We start from the raw sequence: 6,890 nt of genomic DNA on the forward strand, positions 1-6,890 counted from the left end.
TAACTGATGCAAAATTACTTCCTGATAAGAGTTGTTTTTCATCAGAATATCATCAAACTATCCTGGCGTAGTTGGACTAATACTCAAATACGTATTAGTCTGGGACCTCTTGGTTTATTTTCTATTTCCAAGAGGCGTTACCAACGGACGCAGAAGAGTCATGTGATGTCTGTTTAGCGATGCGAAAAATGTCAATAGAGGAGAGCAGAGAGATGTCTGTGATGAGTATTCCACAATGTCTGTGAACTATAGTTGCCGTTTTTGTGGGAGAAATTTGAAAATATCGGCCGCTTTTAAGTCAAATGCTTGTTCTTGGTTGTTTCCAGAAGCCGCTTCCGTCTGCGTCGTGGTATAAACCCCGCCCATTATCAGATAGTCTGTTGTGATTGGACCGGCAAATTGTCTGACGAGGGAAATCACTTCCCAGTGGAGAGGATCCAGACCATATTCTGGCAGAGCAAATTTAAATGAGCTCCCCGAATTCGTCTGGGTCCCAGGCTATCATCAAACACCATCAATGATGAAGTGCACTGTAAAGCACATGACAAAGATGTTCCCCTACTCTCCCGAGTGAGGTTTTCAATATATTTCCTCAAAGTTAAATTTCTAACCTCTTTTTAAAATGTCGTTTCATAGTCTTACAATCACCATGTGCCTGCATCAGTGAGGCTCTACAAATTCCGAGTGAAACCCTCTTTGCCAGCATGGTTACAGACAGGATACAGCAGCGCGGCTAAATGCTTATCGCTTTATTGTTTTTACTGTGTTTAGCTTTCCCAGGATTGCTTAATTCTGCTGAGAGTGATTAATTAACTTCTAAACCGGGGGTCATGTGAAATTACTTGAAGCCTGCCACCTTATGTTTTCTTTCTCATTCATCTGCAGTGTAGAGAACTTTGTTTTATTTGATCACCACATAAAATGAAAATGGAATATTGTACAATATGCAATCAACACTAATGTGCATATGTTCCAGGAGGTTTTATGTTTAACACATAAAACATTGCAGATGTGATCAATGCATCATTGCTAACAGTGTGTGCCCAAGGCTTTTAAGGTTGTTGCAATTAAACCGTTACTTAAAAATCATACTCTCTAGACCAACTATACTCTAGACCTATATTCAACCTCCCCTTGATTTTTAAAATTCTCAAACAAGTATATTGTATGTTCTTAACCCTACTCTGTAAAGTGCCTTGAGATAACGTATGTTGTGAATGAACTGAATTAAACTGAATCGAATTGAACTAAAACTCCAGGAGCGTATCTGGGCAATGCAAATACCGAATGAGCCGTGGTGATGTTGCAGCATATTAAATTGAATTTGAAAATTCAGGTGCTTATTTTCTGATATTCATTTTCATCTATTGAATAAAACATAGAAGTGTCTCTGCTTGGTTGTTGGCAAGGTAGTGTATCTTTTTGAGTTCATTTTGGTAAGTCATTCTAGTCAGGGTATCATAAACATCAGTGTTGGCAGTTCCTGTTTCTGGAAGGTGATCAAAGCAGCTGCAGTTTCTATGAAAACATTTGTTGTGATTTAAAAACAAAGAATGGGTTAAAAGTTGAGGCATCGTAACGGCCCCTTTGGTTCTCCTGCAGCGAGGTCAGGTGGCTGGTGCCTGCTCCGATCCTCCATTGCACAATAGACAGGATGACCTTTCGCTCGGAATTTTGGCTTGTTTTTCCTTATATAATAAATATATATCATAAAGGTTCCTGGTTTTCCTCCACCAGATTTGTGAAATTCACTCTGGCTCAAACATCTTCTGGGCTTCATGGCTGTCTGTATGCTGCATGGCACTGTGAGGACTGGGTGATGAGGGTTCAAAGCTTCTTAACAACAGTGAAATAATATCTCAAAGTACATTGCACTGTCCATTTAGGACCAGTGACTTGGGCACAATCACCATTAGAGGAATGTTTCAAAGAGTGCATCATAACTCATTTGCAGAAAAGGTGCAGAGTTGAGTTGTATAGGCTCATCAGATGCTAAAGGAACACACACATTGGAAATATGGGCAGCCACATTCAGCATCACACTATTTGGCAAATGCTAAAGGGAAATTGTTTCATAAAACATTGTGCAGCTGGAATGATTCCATGTCAAAAACCACTGTACTCTCTGCTGCACCTTGGTCAGAGAAAGCTGAATGACCTCTGTCAATATAATGTATTTGAATAGGACAATGGAGTTAACATTGCTCTCTCTGTCACTGGTTTGAGTTTGTTTAGACTCTAGACTTTGTTGTAATTTTACCAGTCACATTCAACAGAACACAGTTTACCAAAGTGCTGCACATGTATGAAATTAATCAAGTAAATACAGAAAACCAAATTAAAACAAACCAAACTACAAAGTACACAAACACCACAAAACGTAATACACAAACCATTTTGTGATAATTGGTATTTCACAAGGCGTGTTAGATTATTAAATTGGGAAGGAAGTTTGATTGATCTAAGTTTAACAATGGACATGAATGAATATAGTGATGGAAAGATCATGCATTTATTTGGAGAGGTTTTCAGAATAAAGATTCTCTGTTCTCTTTTTATGCTCGAAGGCATTGAAACTATATCATACTGCGTGACTCAACTTCCAACAATATGTTACATTGCAGAAACATTCACAATATGCTGTTCCAGTTCCATTACTGAAAACCAAGACCAGTTCGGAAGTGCTCTGTCTTCTTTTATATTATGATTTCACTGCAAATTTCCATCATCTGACATGGTTTATTTTATTTCACGGAGAAACATTGTGGATGCCACAGTGCTGACAGTTTTGCATCTGCATAAAGGTTGATAGTTTTGGCGTGTGCTTTATTTAGATTTTTTCTTTTTCTTTAGTGAAACCACATTGTCAGTCATAGAGCAGTCGCTCCTTTGACTCGCACGATGTTGTGCTATGTTCATGTTAAATTTGTCACAGAAGAACTTACAGTTTTTGGGGTGCAAGAATAGACCATATACCAAAATGGACGTACACTCCAGGTACGGGAAATGAAGCCAAAGCGGAATGAACAGCAGAGGGCGACCCGACTGGTTTCAGAAGAGGTTAGTTTCTATTGAAGTCTTTATAACATCAGTAAACATTTTCCTGAGGAGTTCATGGTTTTCAATCTCTAGTTTCGAGTGTTCGTCAATACAGCATGATGTTCATTTAGTAAATTATGGTCCTTTTCAGAGTTAGATAGCTGATAAGAAATAGGCCTGTATGCACTAGGGCGTGGCTACTAGCTAGTACCATCCAATGGGTGCATGGTTGCAGGAGAAAGGAAACAAAATCGTAACTCTATCAGGTGCTGTCACAGCAACATGCCTTTGTGCTCAGAAACATACAGTTCTACTCTACTTTTGTCGTCTTCTTGGTCCACTCTGTCTTTCACACTAAATCACCAGAATGTTTAATCATAACTGAACAACTCATGGTTTTGACACCTTTCCCTCTATTACGATTTCATCAGTTAGACCGTTTGCACATTTTAAACTAAAACAAATGTTGGGACGTTAACTTTGTGACAGACATCCAAAGTATTTTGTTATATTTCTGTAACTTCACATGCAAACCTTTTTTTAAATGTTAAAAGTACACACACACACACACACACACACAGACACACACACACGCACACACCACAAGAAATACTAGCATTCTTAAAGATGTAACTAGACACTTGAAGGTGAATCAGAGGTTCTCACTGTTGCCAGGTCTCATCAAACTCTTCACCTCTGTGCCAGTAGTTTGATCTCACAAAGGGCCCATTAGGTGTGTGCCATGCCATGGTTGCACCAAAGGCATTTTTGTGTTATTTTCCTGGCAAAGTTTGTGGAAAAAGTCAGTGTTGGGCTTTTACTGCTCTCACTGTAAGACAGTTGGTCCTGCCTGTAAAAACTTTATGAGCCAATGACACAAAATCTTGATAAATTAGTTGTCGCACCGTTATGTTTTTATTCCGTCTCCCTTTTCACAAAGGGCGTTATTGAGCTTTGATTTTTGATATCACATTGACTTTAGATATCACATCTCTGAGGTTGTAATGGCCAAGTCAATTGCAACTTATTTTTTAGATTAATGAGTGAGAAATGGATTCAACCTATGGCAAAGGTGGTGTTGCGTGACTTAGTATTTCTATTCATGTTTTATATTTTCAGGCTAGTGAAGTATCCCACTGTATGAGTAATTATCAATTAAAGGTTTTTTACAATATATACACAGAGTATATCATAAAACTCGAACGTGCTGTGCAAATTTTAAGATCTATTGCATTTTAATTGATTTCTTATGATTGTATTAACAAAAACCAAGCAGTTTATGTTAGACAGCTTGTACTTTCCCTTTGCTATGAATACCGGCGGTTGATCCAACAGGCTGTTAAAAGGGTGTGCACTGATCATACACCATGTGCAGTAATCTGTCAGCCAACTATCCTTCACTCCGTCTCAAGCTTCCACTGCCTCTCAGAACTGAGCAGGCCTGACAGATCAAACTGCAGAGTCTGAGGGCATTCGAGCAGATGGAGAGCAGTCGAACGGCATCAGTGATATAACATCATGGCCTGTCGACAATGACCCATGTTTAGAGATCTTTATGTACCTGTTCACTGGAAGCATTGCGATGCTGTTGAACTACTTTCTCTTCCCTTCTCTATAAATATAGGTTTATGGAGAATCTTTAGTGTACTACATTATATTAAAGGATATATATATATATATATATATCATTTTGCCATTTGTCTTTGGTTTCTTAGCTCAAAACAGATATGTAAAGCCTCAAAATGGCTTGTAAAGCTTAATTTATTTACAAGTTCCAGGTGCTCTAGTTTCCTGCCACAGTCCAAAGAGGTAAATATCAGATGCACTGGAGACTCCTAATAAAACAAAAGTATTGTTGTGTGTGTATTTTGTTAATGTTGTGGTTCACCTGTGGCCAGTTTACGATATTTCCATGTCCCTTTTCTCTCCCCACTGTATTTAAGAAAGGAGTGGGAGAAAAACAAAGTTATTTTAGTTAAAAGTTAATTTAAATTTGTGAGTTGTGTATATTTTTGTCGTCTGTACCAAGCTGATCTTTACACTGTGGTAAATCCTTTTTACTGTTATAATCGTTCAGCATACAAACAATGCATTTTCCTTTTGTCTGGGATTGTTGATTGTTGAATAGTTAAGCAGTTGCATCCACACACGTCTCGTGAATTCTCTTCAAGTTTTATTTAACAACAAGCCGGAGACAATTTCATTTTATCCATAATATGCCTGTCAGACAGTATTTGTTGAGTGAGGCCCTGCCAGGAAATGAGTCAGTGGTGTTCCATCAGTGACTCTGAGACAAGCTATTAAGTGATTTACTGACCCTCTGGTGGATATTAAGCCGACATAAAATCCCTATGTTCTGATTTCAAAATATGGCACTGTTCAGGCAACGTGAAGATCACGCAAGGTTTCCAGGGAACTGAGGATGCACATTATTAACTACAGTGACAGTCTCAAACTTCCTGTGTCACTCAGCAGGTGGTGTGGAATGTTCCTGATGCAAATCCACCTGGGACAAAAAGCAATGAAATCAGATCCATGATAAAATGTTCCTTTTGGGTGATGTTCCCATTTAGTGTAAAAGATGATGAATTATAGACTTAAATTACACAGCTTGGAGTTCATGACTTACTGTAAGAACCGTGTGCTCCCCACAGACCTGCTCAATTATAGAGCAGGTTGTACGTTAACCACACAATGCTAAAGAAAGTGATAAAAAAAATTCCTGGATCTGCCCCTTTGACCAGATCTGTTGTGTTTTCTCTTGGTCCTTGTCCCATCCTTCCACCATGTTTTGTGGAAATCTATTCTGTATTTTTTGCATTAGCCTGCTGACAAACCAACAAACCCACAAACCAACAAACGGACCAACAATTGGACAGGGGTGAAAACATAACCCCCTTGGCGGAGGTAATGAAAACAGATGTTAAAGGAAAGAAATTGATTAAAAACTGATATAGTTACTAAACTATAGATTGTATGAGTGTGAGAATCAGGAGAATGGATGCCTTGTGGTTCGCAGAGGTGCAATAGCATACAAAATACAGGTCAAGAGAAATAATTGTTTTATCAAGTTATCATTTTCAAGGACGTTTCCTGAAAAAGTCTAGAGAATCGTCCACATTGGTGACTCCCATCAACATGTAGTATATACATACTGGACGTTTCATACAAAATTAGGAGATGCACTAATAGATAGAGATTTCTGTCTCATATATTACTGTACTTTCATGATCCTAAAATTGTGATTGTGTGATGGGACCTCATGCTCATACAGTACCGTTCATGTAGTCATCTAGTCGTCTACTCCTTGATGTCTGGTATCAATAAAGTAAACAAGAAGCTGCCACCCTCTGCCCTGTGGGTTTGGCTCTGCTCAGGTAGGACGGCATGTGCAGAATGTCATGCAAATGTAAGAACAGCGTTGAAGTTTCCCCTCCTTGTAGGTGGTTTTTGTCCAATTATTAAATTCCCCCTGGCTCTAAAGGGTATGTTGTTGCCAGGCCATATACCCACTACTCTCCTTTTTAGTGCGTTAGTCCATGCTTCCTCATTTATATGTAAGTTAAAAGTTAAATGATAAATGAATATTGGAGTTTCCCAAAAAACAACTGCAACCCCCCCTAAATGAGCATTAATGTAATTGAGCCAATTGGTGATTCTGTTTTAAATCATAGTAAGTCTTTTCAGTGGGTAGTGGGTGCCACTATCACTGACCCTTTCATGTTCACAGCCCATGAGAGTAGCCAGATGTCAGCTCAGGCCCTGCTCTGCTGCAGGCCACCCAGCATTGTTTGATAAGATAAAAACAACAGGAGTGGCAACCATTACAGAGGTGCTGTGTTGGCCAGGCT

The sequence above is a fragment of the Scophthalmus maximus genome, chromosome 11, assembly GCF_022379125.1.
Source record: "Scophthalmus maximus strain ysfricsl-2021 chromosome 11, ASM2237912v1, whole genome shotgun sequence".
Taxonomy (NCBI): Eukaryota; Metazoa; Chordata; class Actinopteri; order Pleuronectiformes; family Scophthalmidae; genus Scophthalmus; species Scophthalmus maximus.